The sequence below is a fragment of the Hemiscyllium ocellatum genome, chromosome 8 (assembly GCF_020745735.1).
Source record: "Hemiscyllium ocellatum isolate sHemOce1 chromosome 8, sHemOce1.pat.X.cur, whole genome shotgun sequence".
Lineage (NCBI taxonomy): Eukaryota > Metazoa > Chordata > Chondrichthyes > Orectolobiformes > Hemiscylliidae > Hemiscyllium > Hemiscyllium ocellatum.
The window spans coordinates 17,292,568-17,320,097 of NC_083408.1; positions in this window are offsets into that span (position 1 = coordinate 17,292,568).

A 27,530-nucleotide genomic window follows, 5' to 3' on the forward strand; every position below is an offset into this window, starting at 1 on the left:
AGGTGACATCGTCTAAAAGCACAGTGTGAGGTTTCAGATATACACTGTCAATGCCTAGCTCTCCCTCCCCATCATCCCTCTCCGCTGCTCCACTGTTACTCAGTTACCAAACTGCTTATCACATTCCCACTACTCGATTAACTGTAATTTCCTCCAATGAAACGTTATTATGATTAAACCCATTAACTTCAGTTGCTAATACAAATTCCTTTCCCTTACTGCTGAGCCCCTCCCTCTCACTGGGTGCAGTCTGTGTAGACTCTTCACAACATTGCTGTCATATTTGTAACCCCAACTGCAAATGCTTCTGACCAGACATCTACACAATTGTAAACACCAGGAATTCTAATCTCTAAAATGTTGCTTGTCTCCACCTCACCCCAGCTCCATTGCTACTGACACCCCTTACCTGTGTCGGTGTTGCCTTAAACTTGATGAATCTGAAACAGAACCTTTGATTCCGTGACTGACCCGGAATCTGCTAGCTTTCTGTGTTTCCTGCACAATTTGCCCCGGTCCCTTTGTGGTTCAGCTTTCTACAGTTTCCACCATATAAATAGCACTCTGTTCTCTTATTATCCCCTACAAAATGACCGATTTCGAATTTACCTAAATTATACTCCCTCTGGCAACTTGTTGGCCCCTTCTCCTGTGCATCTCTCTCTCTTCACAATCCTCTTAGAACTTTACACTTATGCCTTTTATAGGAGCCCCTACCACGCCACCCCCTCCCCCCCCCATTCTTCTAATCATTTACAGGGAGCACTGGGCAGTGTGAAGCATGCAGAGTTGCTCTGTTTTTAGAAACACTCTATGGGAGGAGCTTGCTGCCCATTGGTCAGAATGGAGGCAACTTACCCATCTAGCTGCATGAACCCCCCATGTCTTATTGATGAGGCACAGTCGCAGCACGGAAGGAAAAAAAAAGGAGCAATTCCTGCTCTCCACATCTCACTGACTCTTGGAATATTCTGTCCCATGAGTCAAAGATCTGCCCTGTTCAGCCACATAAAGTCCCAAGAATGGAAACTCCTAGAAAGTCACATAGATCTCCCTCTGAACTGACTGCTGACCGCCACAAGGGGTAATGTGTCCCGTCATCCTGGGCCAGGAGGAGGGGATGGTGCGAGTTTCTAACCTGAACTGACAGTGATGGATTTAATAAACGTGTATTACAGGATACTACAGGTAGACATTCAGATGGTAATCTCAGTCATTATAACGGAATTAGTCAATTCATCAGGACCTGGATATTCGCCTTGTGTGTGAATATTGTGTTCCATCTGAACCCCATTTGCTGCATAGAAGTTCTCCTTTGAATCTTCCTTAACCTTTAATGTGTGTACTGTAATTCTTGTATAATGAGCTGATGTGTGCAAGGTTTATTATTATAATGGGTAACTTTTCTAAACCTCTCTGTCACAGCTCCCCTAACTTGCCTTTGCTACAAGGAGAACAACATTAGTTTCCCCAAACCCTGAGTCCCCAATGTCTGTTTGCTCTCTATAAGGCACATATCAGGATTGTGTTGGAACATTCTCCATTTGCCTGCATCAGTGCAGACACCAACAATATTAAAGAAAGTGAACATCCTCCAGGACAAATCATTGTGCCTGAGTGGTGTCGTATCCAACACGCTCAGCAATCCCTCTCCCCATCCCAGAGACACAGTGGCTTCACTGTGTAAATGCAACATTGTCCTCCCAGACCATAGGTCTGCTCTCTAATTAGGGAGGAAACTGAAGCACCTGGAAGAAACCCATGCAGACACTGGGAGAATATACAAGTCCCTCAGAGACAATTGTCCAAAGCTGGAATCGAACCTGGGGCCCTGGCAGCAGTGCTAATCACTGAGCCACTGTGCCAACCTAAAATTGTAATTTGATTCACAACTACCACGTCCTCTGATAGTTCATTCCACACATAAACCATTATCTGAACAAAAATTTTAAAAAAATCCCAAATGCCTTTTTAAAGCCGTTCTGCTCTCACCTTATAAGTTATGTACCCACTCTTGAATCGCGTCGCTTCTTGGAAAGGACACCTGCTGTTCACATTACTGATATCACCCCTCCATGATTTGAGAAACGTCTAATAAGGTCACTCCTCCGCCTCCTGCACGCCAGTGAAAGAAGTCGCAGCCTATTCAGCCTCTGTTTATAGTTCAATATATCCATTCCCATCAGCATCCTGGTAAATCTCGTCTTAATCCGCTCCAACTACATAATGTCCTCCTGATATCAGCATGACCAGAACTGGACACAGAATTCCAAAAAATGTCTCCCCAACATCCAGAATAATGTCCCAACTCTTGTACTCAAAGGTCTGAACAATGAAGGCAAATGTGCTAAGCACCTTCTTAACCACCCTGTCTACACGTGACACAGACTTGAAAGACCCGAATCCCATGGCCTTTATCTTCCATATCGCTACTCGAGGCCCTGCATTTGATTAGTGTAAGTCTACCCTCGTTTGTTTTTTCAAGATGTAATATTTTGCATTTATTCCAATCCAAAAATCCCCCCCAAAAAACCTGAGCATTAAGGACAATAGGAGTATACTTAAGCGGGAAATCAGAAGGGCAAAAATAGGACATGAGATAGCTTTGGCAAATAGGGTTATGAATAATCCCAAGGGTGTTAATAAATACATTAAGAACAAAAGGGTAACTCGAGAGAGAATAGGGCTCCTCAAACATCAGCAAGGTAGCCTACGCATGGAGCCACAGGAGATGGGAGCGATGCTAACAGAATATTTTGCATCATGTTTATTGTGGAGAAGGACATGGGCAATATAGAATGTGGGGAAATAGATGTCGACATGTTGAATATGTCTATCTTAGAGAGGATGACGTGCTGGGTGTCTTGTAGCCCGTAAAGCTTGGTTAACCCCCAGCACCTGATCAGGTGTACCCGAGAACTCTGGGAAGTTGGGAATGTGATTGCTGGGCCTCTTGCTGAGATATTTGGATCATCGATTATCACAGGTGAGATGCCGAAAGACTAGAGGTTGATTAACGTGGTGCCGCTATTTCAGAAAGGTGGTAAGGACAAGCCAGGGAACTATCGACCGGTGAGCCTGACATTGATGCTGGGCAAGTTGTTGGAGGGAATCCTCAGGAACAAGATGTGCGTGTATTCTGAAAAGCAAGGACTGATTAGTGACACTCAGCATGACTATGTGCGTGGGAAATCATGTCTCACAAACTTGATTGAGTTATTTGAAGATGTATCAAAGAGGATTAATAAGGGCAGAGAGGTGGACATGATCTATGGAATTCGGCAGGCGCTCGGCAAGGTGCCCCATGGAAGACTGGTTAATAAGGTTAGATTTCATGGAATACAGGGAGAACTAGCCGTTTGGATACAGAACTGGCTCAAATGTAGAAGGCAGGGTGGTGGTGGAGGGGTGTTTTTTTCAGATTGGAGGCATGTGACCAGTGGAGTGCCGCAAGGAGTAGTGCTGGGTCCACTACTTTTCATCGTTTATATATATGATTTAGATATGAGCATAGGAGGTATAGTTAGTAAGTTTGCAGATGACACCAAAATTGGAGGTATAGTGTACAGCGAAAAGGGTTACCTCAGATTACAACAGGATGTTGTTCAGATGGGTGAGAAGTGGCAGATAAGTTTAATTCATATAAATGTAACGTGCTGAATTTGGAGAAGCAAACCTTAACAGGACCGATACATTTAGTGGCAAATTCCTAGATAGTGTTGATGAAGAAAGATATCGTGCAGTGCAGTTCATATTTCCTTGAACGTAGAGTTGCAGGTAGATAGGATATTGAAGAAAGTGTTTGGAATACATTCCTTTATTGATCAGAGCATTGAGTATAGAAGTTGGAAGATAATGTATAGGACATTGGTTCGGCCTCTTTTGGAATATTGTGTGCAATTCTGTTGTCCATCAATCGGAAGGATGTTGTGAAACTTGAAAGGGTTCAAAAATGATTTACAAGGATATTGTCAGGGTTTGAGCTGCAAGAAGAGAGCAAAAAGGCTGGGGCTTTCTTGCCCTGGAGAATCAGAGACTGAGGGGTGACCTCAATAGAGGTTTATAAAATCATTAGTAACATGGATAGGGTAAACAGACAAGGTATTTTCCCTGAGTAGGAGAGTTCAGAAATAGAGAGCATAGGTTGAGGGTGAGAGGTGAAAGATATAAAAGGGAACTAAGGAGCAACTTTTTGAGGCAGAGAGTGGTGTGTGTATGGAATAAGCTGCCAGGAGAAGTGGTGGAGGCTGACAATTATAACATTTTTAAGGCATTTGGATACTTGACATGAATAGGAACGATTTAGAGCGATATGGCCCATGTGCTGACAAGAGGGATAAGATTAGGTCCGGATATCTGGTTGGCATGGACAAATTTGACCAAAGGTTCTGTTTAGTGATGTTCATCTGTGACTCACAGCTCAGTGGGTTTCGGTCTCTTCAAAGATAAATCTTAGTCTATCTTATTTTAGTAAAGCTACAACGTTTAGTAGGGCAACCGGTTTATTTCTTTAAATACACATCTTATGATACTTTGGTTAAGTTTTCTAATGCAAAATATTGGCACTAATTTATTCTAGAGTTGTGTATATAAAGCTGTAAGACTGTGTGTCTTTTTCTGGGTCTGTGGACTGTTAAGGTGCAGAGATGGCCGTTCATACAGTGATGTGCTCTTCCTGTTGGATGTAGCAGATTAAGGAAAGGTTCAATGATACCGATTGTCTGCAGGAAGTGAGGATGCAAATCCTGTAGGATTTCACGGATCAGATGAAGCGATGGTTAAAGGTAATGAAGAATTTACAGGAGCCGGGGTGTGTGATAGGTAGCAGTTTCAGAAAGCTGGGAAAACTGCCAATCCAGTCAGGTAGATGGGTTTCCTCTCGGAAAGAAAGAAGTGGAGGGCAAGTCGTGCAGGGGTCTCCTGTGGTTATTTCCATCTCAAACAAATATACTGTTTTGAAAAGCGTCGGGGGTCACACTCTCAGGGGAATATCGCACTGACAGTCAAGTTACGAGTGCAATGGATCTAGTGTAATGTAAGGTATACCAGTTTCCACGCGATGGATTGTGATAGTGGGCTCTCTCGTCTGCAGCACAGACTGCAACTTCTGCAGCTAACAGTGAGACATCAGAATGGGTGGTGCCTACTTACTGTCTGGGTGAAGAATGGCTCAGAGGGTGCAGACAATTCTGAAAGGGGAGAAAGATCAGTGGGAGGTCGCTGTATATTGGTACCAATGACATTAGAAAAAAGGATGAAGTCCTGATGAGAGAACATAGCAAATTATCCTGGAGGATAATAAGCAGATTTTTGTGGATAGTAATATCTGGATTACTCCCGGTGCCACATGCTAGTGAGAGTAGAAATAGCAGGGTGGAGCAGATGAATGTGTGGCCAAGGATCTGATACAGGGGAGAAGGTTTCACACTTTTGGATCATTGGAATCTCTGCTGGGGTAGAATTGACGTGTATAAGAAGGATGGATTACACCTGAATTGGAAGGTGTCTAATATCCAAGCACGGAGATTTGCTAGTGCTACTCGGGAGGCATTAAACCAGTGAGTGCATGGGGGTAAACCTAAAGAGGTAGTGAGTAAGTCTGAGGCTGGTACAGTTGAGAAGTTAGACAGGCAAGGCAGCCAAGGGCAAGGAACAGAATGAGGTAGGACTGACAAGGTACAATAGACAATAGGTGCAGGAATAGGCCATTCTGCCCTTGAGTCAGCACCACCATTCATTATGGTCATGGCTGATCATCCAGAATCAGTATCCTGTTCTGTCTTATCTCTGTAACACTTGATTCAATTATCTTTAACAGCTATATCCATCTCTTTCTTGAAAGTGCCCAGAGACTAGGCCTCCACTGCCCTCTGGGGCAGTGCATTCCATGTGACCACTACTCTCTGGGTTAAGACGTTTCTCCTCAACTCTGTTCTAAATGGCCTCTCCCTTATTATTAAACTGTGTCCTATGGTTCTGGACTCACCCATCCGTGGAAATATGCTTCCTGACTCCAGAGTGTCCAACTCTTTAATAATCTTGTAGGTCTCAATCAAATCCCCTCTCATTCTCCTGAACTCAACTGTATACAAGCTCAGTCGCTCCAATTTTTCAACATATGATCATTCCGCCATTCCGGGAATTGACCTCGTGAAACTACCCAACACTCCCTCAATAGCCACAATGCTCTTCCTCAAATGTGGAGACCAAAACTGCACACAATACTCCAGGTGTGGTCTTACCAGGGCCCTGCACAGTTGCAGAAAGACCTCTTTGCTCCTATACTCAATTCCTCTTCTTATGAGGGTGAGCATGCAGTGAGCTTTCTTCACTCCCTGCTGTACCTGCATGCTTGCTTTCATTGACTGATGTCCACGAATACCTAGATCTCGTTGTACTTCCCCTTTATCAAACTTGACTCCTTTTAGATAGTAATCTGCCTTCCTGTTCTTGCCTCCAAAGTAGATAACCACATCTTTCTCCACATTAAACTGCATCTACTATGTATCCGTCCACTCACCTAGCCTGTCCAAGTTAGCGTGTATTCTCATAACATCCTCTTCACATTTCACCCTGCCACTCAGCTTTGTGTGATCTGAAAATTTGCTAATATGTTCATCTATATTATTAATGTATATTGTAAACAGCTGCGGTCCCAGCACCGAACCTTGTGGTATCCCACTAGTCACTGCCTGCCATTCCGTAAGGAAGTGTTTATCACTACTCTTTGTTTCCTGTCAGCCAGCCAATTTTCAATCCAAGTCAGTATATTTTCTTCTGTAAATCCATGCTGACTCTGACGAATCCTATTACTGCTATCCAAATGAGCCATGATTCCATCTTTTATAATTGACTCCAGCATCTTTCTCACCACTGACATCAGGCCAACCGGTCTATAATTCCTTGTTTTCTCTCTCCCACCTTTCTTGAAAAGTTGGACAACTTTAGCCACCCTCCAATCTGACTCTACATCTCCTGATTCTATGTCTCCCCCTTCGCAAGGGACTGAACGTCATCCCTTACCAATAGGGCCATCCCACCACCTCTGCCCATCAGTCTATCCTTTTGACAGCACTGCACTGCATTTATTTCAATGCAAGAGGTTTTAAAGAGAAAGCAGATGAGCTTAAGATATGGTTTTGAACATTGGACTGGGATATAGTGGGTATTACAGAAACGTGGCTTAGATTGGAAAGGACAGGTAGCTTAATGTTCCAGGGCATAGATGTAAAAGGAAGGATAGAAAGGGGGATAAGAGAGAAAGTGGACGGGTGTTTTTGATTAGGGATAACATTATTGTTGTGCTTAGGGTGGAACTGGGAAATAAGAGCAGGATGATCATCTTATTGTGGTTGTCTGAGTGGGTTTCGTCTGGGTGCTCTGGTTTCCTCCCACAGTCCAAAGATGTGCAGATTGGGTAGATAATCCAGGCTGAATTCCCCATCTTGTTCATGGATGTGCAAGCATCGTCAGAGACTCCCAAGTGTGGAAGTGATGGACCGAATTGCCTGGTTCCACACTTGGGATTCTCTGACGATAATTCTACTAGTTGTAAAACAGTTGCAGAAAATAATAGACCAGGTCTAAAAGTTGGTTTTCAAAATTGGTCAAAGGTGAATTTTGACAGTAGAAGGCACGAACTTTCAATATTTCTATGCAACCCCCAGGTCAAGGGATGGCTAGAAAGTGGGAACATAAGAACAGAAGGAATAGGAATAGGAGTAGGCCATCTGGCCCCTCAAGCCTGTGCTGACATTCAATTAGATCAGGGCTGATCTTTTCATGGCCTCAGCTCCACTTTTCTGCTCTCTCACCATAACCCTTAATTCCTTTCCTGTTTTCAAATCTACATTTTGCTTTAAAGACATTCAAGTTGATAACGTCAACGACTACACTCAACAAGGAATTCCATAGATTCATAACCCTTAAGCTGAAGAAGTTCCTCCTCAATTCTGTCCTAAATCAGATACCCACTTATTTTGGTGCTATGCTGTCGAGGTTGACCCGCCCCACAAAGGAAATAACCTCCCTGCATCGATCTTATCTATTCCCTTCTTAATTGTATTTTTTTCCAATACAGCCTCCCATTCTTCTAAATTCCAACAAGTATAGTCCCAGTCTATTCGGTCTCTCCACATACAACAACCCTCTCAACTCCCGACTCAAACTAGTGACCCACCTCTGCACGCCCTTCAGTGTCAGAACATCTTTGTTGAAGTAAGGAGATCAAACCTGTACACAGTACTCCAGGTGTGTCCTCACCAGCTACCAGTACAGCTGCAGCATAACCATCCCTCTAGCAAGGAAGGACAGTAGACCCTTCACCATCGCTTTTCGTCCCCTGGGATGCATTCCATCATGGCCAGGAGACCCATGTACTTTTGGGCTGTTATCTTTCCCAACCCTAGCTGTTTACTGAGAATGACTGTTTCCATGTCATCGTCTGCCATTGCCTCCATAGGCCTGTGAAAATGAGACAACAAGAGAACATAGACAGTATGTTCCTGTTAAGGCCAAGTCTGGTAGGTGTAGAGAATGCTGTGTGTTGAGAGAAAAGATGTCTGGTCAAAAAGATGTTGGAGGGATATGGAAGGTACAGACAGCTGGGTTTGAGTGAATCCCTTGGAGTACAGGGGCAGTAGGAGTACACTTGAGGGAAAACAGGAAGGCAAAAGGGATACATGAGATAGCTTTGGGGGGGAAAGAGTTTTAAGGACAATCCAAAGAGATTCTACAAAACACTAAGGACGAAAGAGTAACCAGGCAGCGAGTAGGGACCCTCAAAGATCAACAAGGCTGTCTGTTGAACCATAGAAGGTGGGAGAGATACTATCTTAGGATTTCATGGCAGCTTTTATGAAAGAGGATATGGAAGCTAGAGACTTTGGAGAGATAAATGGTGATAACTTGACAACTATCCATATTACAGAGGAGGTTGTACTGGATGTCTTCTACATAAAGCTGAGTAAATCTGTGGGACCTGATCAGGTGGATGACAAATCTTTGTGGGAAGTTAGGGAAGTGATTGCCGGGCCCCCCGCTGAGATATTTCTATCACTGATAACCACAGCTGAGGTACTGCAAGACAGGCACCATTATTTGAGAAAGGTGATGAGGAAAGGCCAGGGAACAATACACTGGCGAGCCTGAAGTTAGTGGAAGACAAGGTGTTGGAAGGAATTGTAAAGGACAGGTTTATATGTAATTCGAAAGGCAAGAAGTGATTAGGGATAGTCAGCATGGCTTTGTACATAAATCATTAACTTGGACGTGAGAAAGACATTCAAAAATGTTAGACATAACAGACTGGTTAACAAGTTAGACAACATGGGATGCAGAGAGTGCCAGCTATTTGGATACAAATTGGCTGGAAGGTTGGAGACGGAGGGTAGTGCTTTTCGGACTGGAAGCCTGTGATGAGCAATATGGTGTAAAGATCGGTGCTGTGTCACTGCTTTTCATCATTTATATCAATGATTTATAAGTGAATATATTAGGTATAGTTAATAGGTTTACATTAGACATCAAAATTGGAGGCGCACTGGACAGCAAAGAAGGTTACGTCAGAGTACAATGGGACTTCAACCAAATGGACTGAGGATTGTCAGATCGAGTTTATATCAGATAAATGTGAGGTGCTCCATTTTGGAAAAACAAATGAGGGCAGGAATTATACACTTAATGGGAAGGTCCTGGGGAGTGTTGCTGAACGACGAAACCTTGGAGCGCAGGTTCATAGTTCCTTGAAAATGGAATCATAGGCAGGGTAGTGAAGAAGGTGTTTGGTGTACTTGCCTTTACTGGTCAGTGCATTGAGTAGTGGAGTTGGGACGTCATTTTGAGGCTGCACAGCACATTGATTCAGCCACTTCTGGAATTCTGCTTTCAGTCCTGGTCTCCCCGCTATCGGAATGATATTGTGAAACTTGAAAGGATTCGGAAAAGTTCCACAAAGATGTTGCCAGGGTTTAGGGTTTCAGCTATAAACGGAGCGGGTGAACAGGCTCGGACTGTTTTCCCTGGAGCATCGGATACAGTTGTGAGGGGCACGGATAGGGTGAATTCCCAGGGTCTTATTCCCAGGATATGGGAGTCCAAAGCTTGGGGGCACAGGGTTCAGGTGTGAGGGAAAAGATTGAAAAGGGAACTAAGGGGCAGTGTTTCCAGCTGAACATGATACGTTATGGAATGAGCTGCCAGCGGAAGTGTGGAGGCTGGTGCAATTACCCAATTATGCCTTTGAGATGTCGTATGTGATTAGCAAAAGCTTAGAAGGATATAGGCCAAGAGCTGGCATATGGGATGAGATTAATTTAGGATATCTGGTCGGCATGGACAAGTTGGATCGAAGGGTCTGTTTCTCTGCTGTACATTTTTATGGCCCTAGTAAAATTAAGATGTGTTTCTCTTTTATGGATAGTTAGCAGAATATCAGATAATTCTCCTTGGAGCTGAAAAAGTTCGGCAGTGATTTCAACCAGGAGCTGATTTGTTTTCAGGATATTTAAGTTACAGAGAGACAGAGGGAGAAATTATTAATGTCACAATTTTTAGTAACTACGGCAAATAATGCAGGTTAAAAATGTTAAGATTATTTTACTCACTAAGTCCTGAGCATCTGGAACAGTTTGACTGACAGTTGGATGCAGATTCAGTAGTTATTGTGAAAACAAATGTGGAATTTAACTTTTTTAAGGAAGGATTTGGAGGGCGACAGACAAATGGAAGGTGTGTTGGGATAGACTGGCACCATTTGCAGACGGGAAGAGTACAGCCCCAATGGGCTAAATAGCCCCAAACCCCTGTGCTTTGTGTTACTGCGCATGCATTGGCAATGATGAAGCTCATCCCAGGGCAGAGTCATAGAGGGATACAACATGGAATTAGATCCTTTGGTCGAACTGGTCCATGCCGAGCAGATATCCCAACCTAATCTAGTCCCATTTGCCAACAATTGGCACATCCCTCTACACCATTCGTATTCACATACCCATCCAGATGCCAAATGGTGTCATTGGACCAGCCTCAACTACTTCCCTGAACAGAAGATTCCATACACGCACCAATCTCAGTGTGAAAAAGGTTGCCTCTTGGGTCCCTTTTAAATCTTTCCCCTCTCACCTTAAACCTACACCCTCTCGTTCTAGACTCCCCCACCCCAGGGAAAAGACCTTGTCTATTTTTCCCATCCATACTCCTCATGATGTTGTAAAGCTCCATGAGGTCACACCTCAGCATCCGATGCTCTTGGGAGGAGCCCACTCATGTCACAATGGGGCCTTGGTAATTGACAGCAGCTTGAGTCCCATAGGAGAATTTGCGTGATCCTCCAACCAATGGGAGTGATTTGGGGTGGGTCCAGCAGGGCAACACGTGGCCATGAGCTGTGCAGGCGCAGTGTCATGGTGAGGCGGGACCTAGTGAGTGTGAAGGGAGTGCGAGAGGCTGCAAAGTCTGGGGAAGAAATGAAGTTATTGTGGACTGGATGGGTTTAAAAACGCGCGGTTTGAGGCTGCTAGACCTGAATTATAAATTCCTGGTAAATTGTAACCAAAAGAACTGCGGATGCTGTAAATCTCACACAACAACCAAAAGGTACTGGTAAAGCTCAGCATATCTGGCAGCATATGTCAAGAGAAATCAGAGTTAACATTTTGGATCTGCTGACCCTTCGTCAGAACAGATGTTACTGAAAAGAAATGTCGGTTTACATGCAGAAGTTAGGGGTTAAGGAGTAAATGATAGGTGGTGATAGTGTCCAAAGAGATGGGAAGAGTTGGACAAAGAAGTGCATAATGATCTGGCTGGGGGCGGGTGAATAGCTGTTTCTGGGGACTGTTAGTGCCTAACCATAAGTAGTATGTAATGGTCGGCTATGTGATAACAAGGCCTGGTGTGTGGGTTAAGAGGCTAGAGCGCTAGGACATTGGAGATTTCAGGGCCTAAAATTATTGAATTTGATACTGGGGTTAGAGGGGTGCAGGGTCCCCAAGTAGAAGATTAGGTGTTGTTCTTCCTGCTTGTGTTATCATGTAGCCCTGGAAAAGCACAGCAGGTCAGGCAGCATCAAAGGAGGAGGATAATCGACGTTTTGGGCATATTCCGTTCATCAGGAATGATGGGATGGGGGGTGGTTGGGGAGTAAGTGGGCTGAGAGACAAATGAGAGGGATTTTGGGGGTTGGTGGGAAGGGAGCTGGAAAGGCAACAGGTAAATGTAGGTGGAGGGTAATGGAGAGAAGGTGGAGTGGATAATTGGAAAGGACGATGGACAGGTGGGACAGTTCAGGAAGGTGGTGTCGAGTTGGAAGGTTGGATCTGGGATAAGGTAGGGGAGAGAAGATGAGGAAACCTTGATTCTGTGGTTAAAGGGTCCCAATGTGGAAGATGAGGTTTTCTTCCTCCAGGCGTCGGGTGGCTGGGATTTGGTGGTGGAGGTGGCCCTGAACTTGCATGTCCTTGGCAAAGTAAGTGTGGAAGTTGAAGTGGTCTGCCACAGGATGGTGGGATTGGTTGGTGCATGCATCCCAGAAATGTGCGCTGAAACATTCTGCAAGTTGGTGTCATGACTCCCCAGTGGAGAGTAGACCACATCGAAACCAAAGGCCATAATAGGTGAGGTGTTTGGATGCGCTGGAAAATCTCTGCTGGATGTGGAAGGGTCATGTGGAGCTGAGGGGGGATGTGTGGGCACAGGTTTTACAGCTCTTGCATTGACAAGTGAAGGTGCTGGGATTGGAGGGTGGGTTGGTGGGGAGGGTGGATCTGACTAGGAATTCACACGGAATGGTCTCTGTGGAATGCTGAAAGGAATGGAGAGGGAAATATATCTCTGGTGGGATCTGACTGTAGGTGGTGGAAATGGCGGTGGATGATGCATTGTATCTGGATGGATGGTGAGAACTGGGGTGTTCTCTCCTTGTTGCAGTTGAAAAGGTGAGGCTTAACGGCAGAAGTGTGGGAAGTGTTAGAGATACACTGGAGGGTATGGTTGACCACATGGGAGGTGAAATTGCAGTCCTTGAAATACGGGGCGTTTTGGTATGTTCTCCAGTGTTCTGCCAGCTTGCACCAAGCTTCACTGTAATACTGCAGTAAGCATGAGACAGATGTTGGCCAGGGAACAGACTCGTGTGTTAAAGTGACAGGCAACTGGAAGTTCAGGGTCTGTTTTGCAGCAGAACGTAGATCATCAGCTTCCATTTCCAGCATTTCCACTAAGATGCTGCCAGACACAGGTTCCTGCCCCCTCTATTAACACCTATTCACCCTCCCAGCCAGATTGTTACCCAGTCCATTGTCTTTCCAAATGTTACTGTCTCTTTTGGGCTCTGTCCCCACTTATTATTTACTCTTTATCCCAAATCTCATGCAGTCCAAAGTTATGCAGGTTCGGTGAATTGGCCAAGCTAAATTTTCCGTCGTGTTCAGGGGTGAAATGGTTAGGTGTATTAGTCAGGAGAAATGTAGAATAATACGGCTGGGGAATTGGTTTGGTTGAGAAACTCTTCAGAGAGTGGGTCTGGACTTGTTGGGATGAATGGCATCTTTCCACACAATAGGGATGCTAATTTTCCCAGCTGCTGTCGGTTCTGAGGAAGAGTCACTGGACCTAGAATGACCCTGGGTGTGTGCAGGAGGAGGAAACAGGAAAAGAGAGTTGGATCCAGTTTAGACTGGGAGGGTTTAATTACACTCTGTAGAGGTAGTTCGGCCTGAATTAGAAACTCTTGGTCCCACATTTCCAGCAAATGGGAAAATGACTGTGACAGGTCCTGGGTTATGGCTGCCATCTTTATTTAGGTGAACATACAGCGAGGCACATGGATATGTCCTATTCCTTGGTGGGGAGGGGTGATTTGAAGAGGAGCATTTACACATCAAACACATACCAAGAGAAGTATTTGCCTTCACTAATCATCTTGCATTGCCTGGGAGCTCTGTTTTGTGAATTAATTTTATAGGATAGTAATTGAGAATAATTGAGAAAGGTATCTCAAAAGCAATTTTCTATCGTCAGCAGGGTCATCAGGATCTGAATACCATTGACATTGGGTTTGTGCTCTGCTCTAGGCCCTGCAGCTGTGGAAGGAGGTATTGGCCAGAGAGGGAGCACAGATTTATCCAAATTACACCTCCTCTCTTTGTAGGAAATGTCAGATTTTATCCCAGTCACCCACTTCATGATGTTAATCTGTAAACTCCTTATTTTCAATTCACTTCAAACTTGTCATTAAAATTCCTTACAGACTCAAATTCCAGCACTATTTCAGGTGGAGTGTTCCAGATTCTGACAACTGTCTGTTCATTCAGAAAGTGCTGAAGTCCATGTTGACTCTGGGATTACAATGGGCTGAATTGAAAGATGAGATGCAGTTCCTGAGCTCCCATTGAGATGCATTGGAACAGTACAGGAGGCTGAGGGCAGTGTAGGTATGAGCAGACAATGAAAATGAGAGGACTGCACTGTGGGTGCTGCTTGGCTCAATGAGAGTGTTTGGAATTGGGTGTAAACAGAGCGGGGTGGGACAGGGAGAAGGTGAACCACAGCTTCAGTTTTTGTTCAGGCCATTCAGCAATTCACATGGTCCCAATGGGAACAGCCAAGTTGTAAGTGATACCTACCGTGTTTTTTTAAACAGATTTTAAAGTATAAAATGTCAGCTGAAGTAAAGATCGGGGCTTTTGATTATAATGGAAATGTTTGAAGAGAAGGAAGGTTGCTACTCATTTAAATTCTCCTCATGGTAGTAACTAGCTGAAACTAGGGAGACGTTGTGACAGGAGACCTCAGACCCGTGGTGTGCTCCTTTTGCACAATGTGGGAAATAAGGGACACTTTCAGTGTCCCTGACGGCTATGTATGCAGGAAGTGTGTCCATCTGCAGCTACTGGGAATCTGCTTTTCAGACCTGGAGCTGAGAGTGGAAGCACTGTGGAGCAATACTGAGAATGTTATGGACAGCACGTTTAGTGAGTTAGTCATACTGCAGGTCAGGGATACACAGGCAGAAAGGGAATGGGTGACCATCAGACCAAGTGAAAGGCTCATGAAGGATGTGCAGGACTCCCCATTGATCCTTCCGTGTCTCAAACAGATATTGTGCACCGCTTGGAATTTTATCAGGGGGGAGCAGCTGGGGTGGACTCTCAGGGGAAATCAGCAACTGCCAAGTTCATGACACCACAGGTAGCTCCGCTGCCCAGAACTGGAGGAAGGAGAATGCCAGAGCTATAGTGACAGGGGTCCAGTAGTCATGGTCCGAGACAGGCGCTTCTGTGGCCACAGACGTGAATCCAAGACAGTGTAATTGAACACTGGTCCATTTATTGATAAGTGCATTGACCAATAAAGGTCAGCGTCCCAAATGCAACCGTCAGCACTTGATCACCCTGAAGTTCGACTTTCCAGGGTCTGTGCACTTGTTCTGAGCCCTTCAGAAGGATTGAAGGGGATAAGGAGTGAACAGGAACAGGGTTGTGTTGTAGATCTATAAACTAACAGTTACCGTATGCTTTCGGTCTCCATACTCTGTCTCCCATCCCCCATCGTACCTCCTCCCCATCGCAGGGAAAAGACCTTGTGTATTTACCCTATCCATGCCCCTACTGATTTTATAAACCTCTATAAGGTCACCCATCAGCATTTGATGCTCCACGGAAAATAGTGTATTCAGCCTCTCCCTGTAGCTCAAATCCTCCAACGCTAGCAACATGGTTGAAATACTTTTCTGACCCCTTTCAAGTTTCACAATATTGTTCTGATAGAAAGGAGACCAGAATTACAGGCAATATTCCAAGCATGACCTACCCAATGTCCTGTGTAGCCGCAGTATGACTTCCCAACTCCTGTACTCGGTACTCTGACCAATAAAGGAAAGCATACTAAACACTTTCTTCACTATCCTCTCTACCTGCGATTCTGCTTTCAATGAGCTATGAACCTGCACTCCAAGGTCTCTTTGTTCAGCAGCACTCCTGAGGACCTTACAATTAAGTGTTTAAGTCCTGCTAATATTTGCTTTCCCAAAATGCAGCACCTCACATTTATCTAAAATATACTCCATCTGCCAGTCCTCAGCACATTCAACCATCTGATCAAGATCCCGTTGTAATTGAAGGTAATCCTCTTCACTGCCCACTACACCTCCAATTTAGATGTCACCCTGCTAACATTACTTCCTATATTCACATCCAAATCATTTATATAAATTATGAAAACTAGTGGCTCCAGCAGCAATCCTTTGTGACACCCCACTGATCACAGGGCTCCAATCTGAAAAGCCAACCTTCCACCACTACCCTCTGTCTTCTACCTTTGAGCCAGTTTTTTATCCAAATGGCTAGTTCTCCCTGTATTCCATGAGATCTAACCTTGCTAACCAGTCTCCCATGGGGAACCTTGTTGAACGCCTTACTGAAGATCATGTAGATCATTTCCACCGCTTTGCCCTCATCAATCCTCTTTGTTGTTACTTAAAAAAAATAAAAAGTTCATGAGACGTGATTTCTCAAACAAAAAGCCATTATTAGTATCCAGAACTTAACTCTGTACACTGGGGTCTGCGTCACCCAGTTATGGGTGTTAATATTCTGGATAAAGTTCACGTCCACCAGATTTGTGATAGTGACTGTGTACTGAGCCTTGTTAAGATCATCAAGACAGGTGAGCTCCTTTGGAAAGGCAGTCCCTATATCCCTAACCCCGCTCTCATCCCCCCGTAAGCAGTAAGTGGGAGGAGCTCATGGAGTTTCCATGTGAGTGAGATTGAAAAAAGTCTTCCCTTCTTTCCACTAGCCCACCAGGAAATGGTGGTAGTATCCTTACCTCTGGATCAGGAGGATCGGGTTCAGAGTTGAGTAACAGCATCTTTAAGGAGGCTGATTGGAATACCTGCCCAAGCCACCAGGCCATACTGTCTCCCAGCTGTCCCTGCCTGAGCCTCCAAACAGAACCTTCCTGAAGTTTCTCTCCTGTCAGGCTCTCCCTTTGCTCCAGGATCCCCTCCTGCTGCTGCACTGCTCCTGTCCCTAACTGACCTGCCCATCCCCAGTGTCCTCCACATTCTTTCATTGTTTACAATCCCATTGTCCCAGTCCTCCAGCCCCGCCCCCTCCACCCTATTGGGCAGCAGCTGCTGTCAATCACCCAGGCTCCTGTGTGATCTGGAGCATGCTCTGTAGGAGGGATTACCAGTGCAGGGGCGCAGTGCTGGGCAATTGTTGGCGTATGTGCAGGGTGGGTCAGTGCCAGGGAGAGATGCTGTGGGTGTGTGGGGTTAATCTGTTATTGGCAGCCCCCTCCCTTCCTCCGTCTGGGAACAGGACCCAAGGGAATGGCCCTGCCCTAGTAACGTGATAAGTGGTCGGCATATCAGTGGGGGAGCACTTTGCAGAAAGTTATCAGAACTCGGGTGAAGATTCAGGAATGATATGGAAAGGAAAATTCATTTTCGTTCATTTTCTTTCAACCAGATATAATTTGGCCAGTGTGTGCAGGATGGTTCTCATCAGAGGATCGGAGTGGGGGAAATAAATAAGAGATACAGATTGGGGAAAAAAATCAGTGTGGTCTGTCCCAGAAGGAAACCCTGGGAGGTTGGGGGCGGATTCACCAACTCCCAGGAGGCTCCGAGTCAGACTCGTTGATTTGATTAGATTAGATTTCCTACAGTGTGGAAACAGGCCCTTCGGCTCAAGCAGTCCACACCGACCCTTGGAAGAGTAACCCACCCAGACTCATTTCCCTCTGACTAATGCATCGAACACTATGGGCAATTTAGCCTGGCCGGTTCACCTGACCTGTGCATCTTTGGATTGTGGGAGGAAACAGGACCACCCGGAGGAAACCCACGCAGACACGGGGAGAATGTGCAAAAACTATACAGACAGTCACGTAAGGCTGGAATCGAACCTGGGACTCGAGTGCTGTGGACCAGCAGTGTCATCGTGCCACCCCTCTTTGGTAGTTCTTAGTCTGCAGGCAGAAGCTAGGAAGCTGAATTCAAAGAGAGGAGACAGTATGAGAACTGGGTGTGGAGGAAAGAAGTGAGGAGATTGGTTTGGATTTCAGTTCACAGAAGCGAGAAATTGTGAGACTGAGATTTGAAGCTTTGGGGGAACAAAGAAACTACAATTTAATACAATCATTGCCTTATGAATTTTCATCCTGTGTTAACGGTGGTGACTTGTTTTCTCTGTTGTAGAGTCCTGAAAGGGCAGATTTGTGGATGAGAAATTCAAATTGAACTTCATGCTCAGTTTTGATAGATACTTGATCCATGCCGATCTGAATATCACTGCCCTTTTCATGTGGAAGGAAAGATGTGTGTTCTGTCCATGTCCGAATATTTCAAATGTCAGTGTGTCTGGAAAAAAATTACTGAGACACACCCAAGTCCATGTTAGTGTGGTGATTGTGGAGAAAGATTTCATTTGTTTTTAAAAGTCTGAAAAAAACATGGCACATTTCCAAGGAAGAATTAAGTTACAGATTTGTTTTGCATGAGGAAAGGTTTTTAATTAACATGCAACCAGAAAGACACAAGGATGCTGCACCATGGAATAAAACTATGAAAACGGGTTTGTCTAAAAAAAAGTTAATAATCGATCATGGGGTGTAATCCATTGGCATTGTCATGTTGGTTCCAGTGCCGTGGGGAAACACTGGAAATGTGATGTGTGTAACAAAGGTTTCAGTTACTAAACTGGAAAAAGTGAAGAAGAAATTTACAAGAATTTTCGCCAGGGCTCAGGGAGCTGACTTATAGGGAGAGGTTCGACCATCGAGATTTTTTTTTATTTAGAGTAGAGGAAATAGAGGGGGAATCTTTTCTGGAATTGTATGAGATCATGAGAGGCTTGGATAAGGCGAATGCACTCAATCAATTTGCCCAGGGAATCAAGGAGTGCAGCGCATCAGTTTAAGGTTAGAGGAGAAATGGTGAAAAGGAACCTGAGGGGCACCTGTTTTACCCAGAGGGTCGTATGTATATGGACTGAGCTGCCAGTGGAAGTGGTTGAGGTGGGTAAATTAACAACATGTGAAAGATATTTGGACAAATACATGAATAGCAAAGGGTCAGAGCAGATGGGCAAAGTGCAGAGAAATGCTGTTAGCGTGGATGGACATTCTCGTCAGCATGGGCCAGTTTGGGCCAAAGGGCCTGTCTCTTCTGTAGGACTCTGACTCCAAGTATATTTACTATTTCTCCCGTTATCTCTGCTAGCAACCTGGGATGTATTCCATCAGGGCGAAAAGACTTGTCTACATTAAACTCCATTTGCTTGCCCAGCTCTAATGCTTTCATGAAAATGGTGGTTTCTTGGTCCTCACCTTCCTCAAGTCTCCTTATCAATTACTAGCATGTTCGTCGTATCCTCCACTGTGAAGACTGACTGCTGTGTGCTCATATTCCTGAACCCGGTTGGATAGGAATAACTAGGTACAGAATTCTGAGAGGTCTTCTTTGAGCCTTTATTGATGAGACATGGCAGCTACTTGGATAGTGTGCATGAAAACCACCTCCAGGCAGCATCAGGTAACTCCCCGCCTGTCCGATGTATGGCTCCCATTCTTATACCTTTGTGGTTTGTGGTTTTGAATGGATGCTATCTTTCAATATTCTGTCCATGGCAATGGCAGTTAAAAAGTCGAGTTCAGCAGAGCGCTTTGTGTTTAAACCACATACTCCTCCCCCTTTGGCTCAGTCAGGTATCTGACAGGCACTTTAGTTTCAGTGAGGCTGTCTGTCAGGATTCTGATGTGGAAGAACTGGTGTTGGAGCGGAGTGGGCAAAGTTAAAAACCACACATAGCCAGGTTATAGTCCAACAGGTTTATTTGGAAATACAAGCTTTTGGAGTGTGCTGTGATCTGTAACTTGATCAGGATTATCTCTATGGTGACAGTTAAGTGCTTCAACAATTAGAGGACACATGTGCCCCACACAATATGTTCCCCTCTAGCAGTGTAAACTGTTATTCTGGCCCTGGGCATAGCTACTCATTACTTTTCTCTCCGAAACCCATCTAGCTTTCTGTTTATCTTTAAAGTTTTTCTAATCTCCTAGTTTCTCCTTTGTCGTTGCCAATTTGTATGCCTTCTTATTTCAATTTGATAGACTCCCTTATTTCCTTAGCCACCCATGGCAGATTACTCATTTTCTTACAGTCCTTCCTTTTCACTGATATATACTTTTGCTGAGCAGTTTGAAAAATGCTTTGATATTCCTCCACTGTCCGTCAACTCTCCCACCCTAAAGTCTTTGCTTCCAGTCTACATTAGACAACTCCTGCCTCATCCTATTCTAGTTTCCTTTGTTTCAGCACAAGATTTTGAGATTGGAATTAATCTTCCCGCTTTCCAACTGTATTCTAAATTCAACCATACTTACCACAAGCCTGTTATTAGATTACGAGGTGAGGCGATGTTACCTGGATGTTTTGGTTTTCATTGTCAGCGACCTTGGCTTTGTAATAAAGTACAGGATAGATATTCACAGCAGAGTATTCTGGACGGTGTGAATGTACTGTACAATCTAAAGCCATAAATCACTGTCTCCCTGCAATTTACATGATTTGGAGATGCCGCTGTTGGACTGGGATACACAAAGTTAATAATCACACAACATCAGGTTATAGTCCTTCAGGTTTAATTGGAAGCACACTAGATTTCGGAGCATTGCTCCTTCATCATGATCCAATTAAACCTGTTGCACTATAAAATGTTGTTGTATGATTTTTAACTCCCCTCAGTTTAAAATTGTAACACCATTCTCTCCTACACGCTTCCTCACTGTCTAAATTTGGATCGCTAATCCACCTGACTATCCTGCTTTTTCCGAAAATCTCCTTTGGTTAAGGTGGTGAGTTTTGGATTCAGCTTTCCAGTTATTACTGTAAGGAGATAAGCACTGGGCACAGGAGAGGCAATGCAGCCCTTCAAACCAACTCCACCATTTAATACTAGGATGATTGAGCTTACCTCAGTACCAGCTGGATGTTCCTGAATGCTCTCTCTCTCTCCCTTCAACTCATTGCAAATTCAACATCTGTATCTCTTCAGTAAATTTGCTCATCCACCGCATTTTGAATAGGGAATTCCACAAATTCACAACACATCGATATAGGTACATTCTTCTTCATGAGAATAGAATAGAATCCCTTCAGTGCAGAAACAAGGTAATATTCCATGGAGTCTGCACCAATCCTATAATGAGCATCCCATTAAGACTCACCCATTCCCTGTATTTCCCATGGTTAATGCCTTAACTTGCACACGCATGGATACTGTGGGCAATTTAGCATAGCCAAACCACCAAACCTGCACATCTTTAGACTGTGGGATGAAACTGGAGCACCCAGAGGAAACCCGCACAGACAGGGGGAGAATGTGTAAACTCCACACAGTCGCCTTAGGCTGGAATCAAACCTGGGTCCCTGACACTGTGAATCAGCAATGCTCACCATTGTGTCACCTCTGCTTAAAATCTGCTCCTCCTATTAACCACGCCACACCCCAGTTGGCTGAATCTATATTCCTTACATATTCCAGAGACCGCGTTCCAGTGAATTCATGGGGACTACATCTCCCACAATCCCTGAAGCAGGGCCCACAAATGTGTGGGAAAACCCGGCACTGTACACGTACAGAACGTGGGCGGGTTTTGGAGATGTGCTTTGGGTAAGTATACTTTGCGGAAAGTAATTCACACTGTGTGATTGGCTGGAGGAGGAATGAATTTGCTTATTGTATTGATCAGTTGGGGGGTCAAAGTGTCACCACATCCACGTAGGACCACTCTCCACCCCCAATTCATTGTAATGCTTGGAATCAACTAATGGGAAACAAAGAAGGATCTGAGCCATTCTCCCAGACTGACGGTACCTCTTCTGTCCAGGATCTGCCACCTCCCTTTCTGTTTCATTTTGTTTCATTCTGCTGTTACATTATTGACTTGCAGCAGCTGAAGGGAAAGGAAGTGAACCCAGAAAGTGTGCAGAGTCCAACCAGGACGGGAAGTGGTGGCATGGATCTGTTTATCAGTTACTCCATGAGAATGGGGAGGGTGTACATTCGGGGGTAGCAGAGTCAGAATGGGGGGAGAGAGTAAGTGGGTTGGAGGGTGACAGCTTTGAGGGACGAAAGGGGAAAAAGATATTCCAGAGAAACTAGAATTGACTGTGCTGAATTTCTAATCTGTACATATTCCTTTATTCAGGGTGCTAGATGGTGAAGATTTGCAGACTGAAATCTCAAAATGATGTGCAAATTGTGATTAAGTTAACCAGCATTTGAAGAACCAAAAATAAAGAATAATTCGGCCAAAATCCTGCACGCTCTCCTCACAGCATTGTCGATCTCTCTGCACCAAATGGACTGTGAATTGTACAAGACAACAGCTCACCACCATCTTCTCAAGGGTAACTAGAGATATGGAATAAATGCTGCCTGAGCCAATGATGCCCATATCCTGGAAATGGGTTCTATCTCTAGTTGCTGAACCCCGATTGATGTTCCTGCAGGATGAAGAGGGATGCTGAGTGCATCCTCCATGAGGCAGCACCATCACATTACCCCTGCCTACACCCACACAGTAACACCGCAATGTCACTGGAACTAAAGGCAGTGAAGCCACCGGAGTGCTTAGATATAGTTCTGCGAGGTAAAGTCATGAAAGGGAATTGGAACACAGCAGGAACAGGAGACTGAGCTGGATGGTCAGCTGTTTCCCATTGAATGGTGGAGCAGGATTGAAATGCTGAATGGTCTCCTCCTGCTGCTATCTCCCAGGTATGCATATAGTCATAGAGCCCGGGTAGGAAGAAGTGGGCAGTCATTCTCCAGGAGATTGCACTTCCACAACAGTTTTCAGTGAGGGATGGTTTGATGGATTTTATTTAACATTTATCTATAACACAAGGTTTGTAGTTTTTGGTTTTAAAATATTGTAAAAGATTTTTGCACAGCAAATAAAATTAAAGAAAATGACGTAAACTGCCCGAATATAGAATATATAAAGCTTTCAATCTCTGTGAAACAAAATCCTGTCTATTCCTGGGCACCGTCATTTTCCAGCTACTCAAAATTCCTGGGAAATATTCCCTCCCTGTCTGAACCTTTGGTTTGATTTAACTGTTTTTCAGTTCGCGTTCTGTGAGCTGTGAAGCGTACTTTTTCCCCATTTCTCCGACCCATAAATTTGATCACAGCAACATTCCCACCATCAAAATCATCATTACGCCATTTTGCTTTTAGTTAACATATGATCACCAGCAGTGCAAAAGTGAGGAATGCAGATGCTGGAAACCAGAGCCTAGATTAGAGTGGTGCTGGAAAAGTACTTTTGCCAAAACGTTGATTTTTCCAGTTCCTCGGATCCTGCCTGACCTGCTATGCTTTTCCAGCACCACTCTAATATAGACATACAATCACCAGCAGTAAACCATTTGTGTAACCAATTAAATATTTCCAAACAGAGCCCATTACGGGCCAAGCAAACCATTACAAGTGACAGTGTGAGAAGGGACTAAATCAAAGGAGAGTTGTGGGGAGGAGGCAGCGGTGGAGATAAAGCACTATATTCCCTGTGGTGCCGACCTCTATCTAAGGGCATCGAGATCGCTGGTGCACACCACATGCTCCTTCTCCAAAGGCACCCTGCTGTGTTGCCTTTATTCTCAATCATAGAATAAAATCCCTACAGTGTGGAAGGAGAGCATTGGCCCATCAAACCGCACCGAACATCCGAAGAACATCACGCCCAGAGGACTCTCCCACTATAACCCTGCATTTCTCATGGCTGATCCACCTCGTCTGCACATTCCTGGATACTGTGAACAATTTAGCACGACTGATCCACCTGCACATTTTTGAAATGTGGGAGGAACCAGAGCACTGGAGGGGACCCACACGATCATGGGAAGTATGTGAGAACACCACACAGGCCATTGGCGAAGGCTGGACTCCAATCTTGTAGCTGATGCTGTGAAGCAGCTGTGCTACAATCACAATTTAATTCAAAACAGATGATCCCTGCTCATTGCCACATTGCTGTTTGTGGAGTCTTACTGCCAGAGAGGCAGTCTGAGGTTCAGAAAGTGGCAATGATAACTTCAGTCAACTCCAGCTCAGTTAATGTGGTTAACAACCACAACATCAATACTCCAACAGTATCAACATGGACAAGGTCTACTCCTGACTCTGAACAGTAACATCAGAATCAGAGTCCTGCAGTCCACACAGAGCAGGTGGATGACCAATTCCCTGTGTGCACTCACTGATCTCTCAATCGTGTTGAAGGCGCAGCAAATCCCTTGTCACACAGAGGGGTGAACAGCTCTTACCCAGTGTGAACCTGCTGGGGTCTCGGGGACAGGATGAATCACTGAATCCCTTCTCCCACCCTGATTTCCTAAATCTAATTGAGCACGTCCTCCTGTTTTCTCAGTTGTTATTGACAATCTCATTCCCTTCGCACCAGAACCTGTTCCAGTGTTACAGAACCAGCAGAATGGCAGTTGTAGCTGGTCACCCGACTGATCACTGGACATGAACGGTTCACTCTCCACAGATGCTGCCAGGCCTATAGAATTTTTCCAGCAATTTCTTTTTTTTATTTCTGATCTTCCAGCAATTCCAGATGTTTGCTTTTCCAATACTCATTTTGTCTGTTGCAGAGGAGTTTATTGATGAAATTAGAGGGGTTTGAATTTGTACGTTAGGTCACACATCAGCTATGATCATCATCAATGGCAGAGCAGAGGTGAGGGGCTGAATGGCCTCCTCCTGCTCCAATGAAAGTTATCCAATGGCAGCTTGTGGCCTCACAGCTCAGTTCACTTCCATGTCGAACACATTGTTACTGACTGAACAAACCTGCTGTGTTTGAACTAAACCTGCTAATGTTCAGTGGCTACCTCTCCTGCTACCCGGGTTGAACTCTTATTATTGAATGATGTCTTGTATTCAAAGTTTGGGAGATGAATTGTAGCTCGGGTGCTCGTTGTCGTGGTTCTTTTCACCGAGCTGGGAGTTTTTGTTGCAAACCTTTCGTCCCCATTCTAGGTGACATCCTCAGTGCTTAGAAGCCTCCTGTGATGCGCTTCTGTCATGTTTCCTCCTGCATTTATAGTGGCTTGTCTCTGCCGCTTCCGGTTGTCAGTTGCTGTCCGCTGCAGTGACCGGTATATTCGGTCCAGGTCGATGTGTTTGTTGATAGAATCAGTGGATGAGTGCCATGCCTCTAGGAATTCCCTGGCTGTTCTCTGTTTGGCTTGCCCTATAATAGTAGTATTGTCCCAGTCGAATTCATGTCGTTTGTCATCTGTGTGTGGCTACTCAGGATAGCTGGTCGTGTCGTTTCGTGGCTCGTTGGTGTTCGTGGATGGGGTTTGTTAGCTGTCTTCCTGTTTGTCCTCTGCAGTGTTTTGTGCAGTCCTTGCATGGGATTTTGTACACTACGTTGGTTTTGCTCATACTGGGTATCCGGTCCTTTGCCCTGGTGAGTTGTTGTCTGATAGTGGCTGTTGGTTTGTGTGTGTTGTTGTGTGTGACTCATAACAGCACAAAAACCAACAATCACTCTCAGACAACAACTCACCAGGACAAAGGACCCGATACCCAGCATGAGCAAAACCAACGTAGAGTACAAAACCCCATGCAAGGACTGCACAAACCACTACATAGGACAAAAACAGGAAGACAGCTAACAATCCGCATCCACGAACAACAACTAGCCACGAAACGACACGACGAGCTATCCTTAGTAGCCACACACACAGATGACAACCAACATGAATTCGACTGGGACAACACGACTATTATCGGGCAAGCCAAACAGAGAACAGTCAGGGAATTCCGAGAGGCATGGCACTCATCCATTGATTCTATCAACAAACACATCGACCTGGACTCAATATACCGGCCACTGCAGCGGACAGCAACTGACAACCGGAAGTGACAGAGACCAGCCACTACAAATGCCGGAGGAAACATGACAGAAGCGCTTCACAGGAGGCTCCTAAGCACTGGGGATTCTATCTTGTATTACTGAGGGAATGCCCACAAGGACTAATCCTGCGGTCTCTATCCCCTAGGATCCACAATCTCCGTTTATTTCTTTCTTCCTCTTTCATTCTGGCTATTGATCTCTCGGTATCATTCCATTCTCCTGTCATGCTCTTCAACATGCCCATGTGGGTGGACTAGAGGCAGCTGGGATTTAATGAAGGGAAGTGGGGATTAGGCGGAAGTATGAGGAGAGGTGTCAGCAAAGACAGTTCTCATTGTAACGGCAGAGTTTCTCCATGACCCAGTGAGTGGGGAGGCACCTGAGTTTGTGGGGGAGACAGATTCAATCAGGGATTTGGTAAGACACTCAGACATTGACCTGTCCATCTGATTGTTAACTCAGACAGATAGACAGAAAGATGCATATTTACACCGGACCTTTGATGACCTGGTGCAATGAAACATGCTTCCAACCCAATGATTTCAATCACAAATCTCTGAAAACACAGACGCAACGTTTTCTACTTGTACCAGGCTGTCTCTGAGCCTCCTCTTTTCTTGAGTAAAACATTTTGAGCTGTTCACCCTTTCCTGGTGATTATAACCGCTATGTTACTGTAAGATTTGTGACTGAACTTTTATTTTCCTGTTCCTTGTGAGTGATGAAAGTAGCAGAAACAGTTCCTGACCTGTGAGAGTTTTCGGTTGGAGTATTTATATTTACAAATCCATTCCCACCCTCACATACGTTGTGAAATTGCTGTAAACCTGAAGAGAAGGAGTAAGTGAGCACCCACAGAATCGTATGTATCTGAGTTGAATGAACCTGACATGAGGAAAATGTGACAACAATCGCAATTAGTTATAATCACAGAATCCAGTCGGTGCAGAAAGAGTCTATTCGGCCCATCGAGTCTGCAATGACCTGTTCACCTACCCTACAGCCATAACCCCACATTTACCATGGCGAACCCAACCCACCTATATTGCACACTGCAGTCATGTTAGCATGGCCAATCCAGTAACGTTACACATCTGTGGATGGGTCACAAATTATATCCAAATGCTCGGACTTGTGGATGAAGGCTCACAAAAACTTAACTCTGATACAAATGCTCTGGTTTTCAAAATAAAATCTGGGGGAAACTGCAACCGGAAATATTTCGGATTCTCAGGAGGAAGAGAATTCAAACTTGTGCCATTAACCCAGGGGGCACTGTGACATTTACAGAGTTCTGGGAACCATCAGAAGCATAACAGGTTGTGAGCAAGGTGGGGTGAGACAAGGACAGTCTGTCACAAGGGGGTAGGCAGGAGAGAGTAAACAGCAGAAATGGTAGTCCCCTAAGGCCACGGGGAATCGAGTTAGGGCTGGGAAAGAAACAAGGAAATAAGGTGTGCAGCTGTCAAAGAAATACATTTTTAAAAAAGATTATAAAAGCATAGAGAGCAGAGTTCACAGTCTGAAATTGTTGTTTTCATTGGTGAGTATAAAAAGCTGTAAAGTCTGGGGAGTTC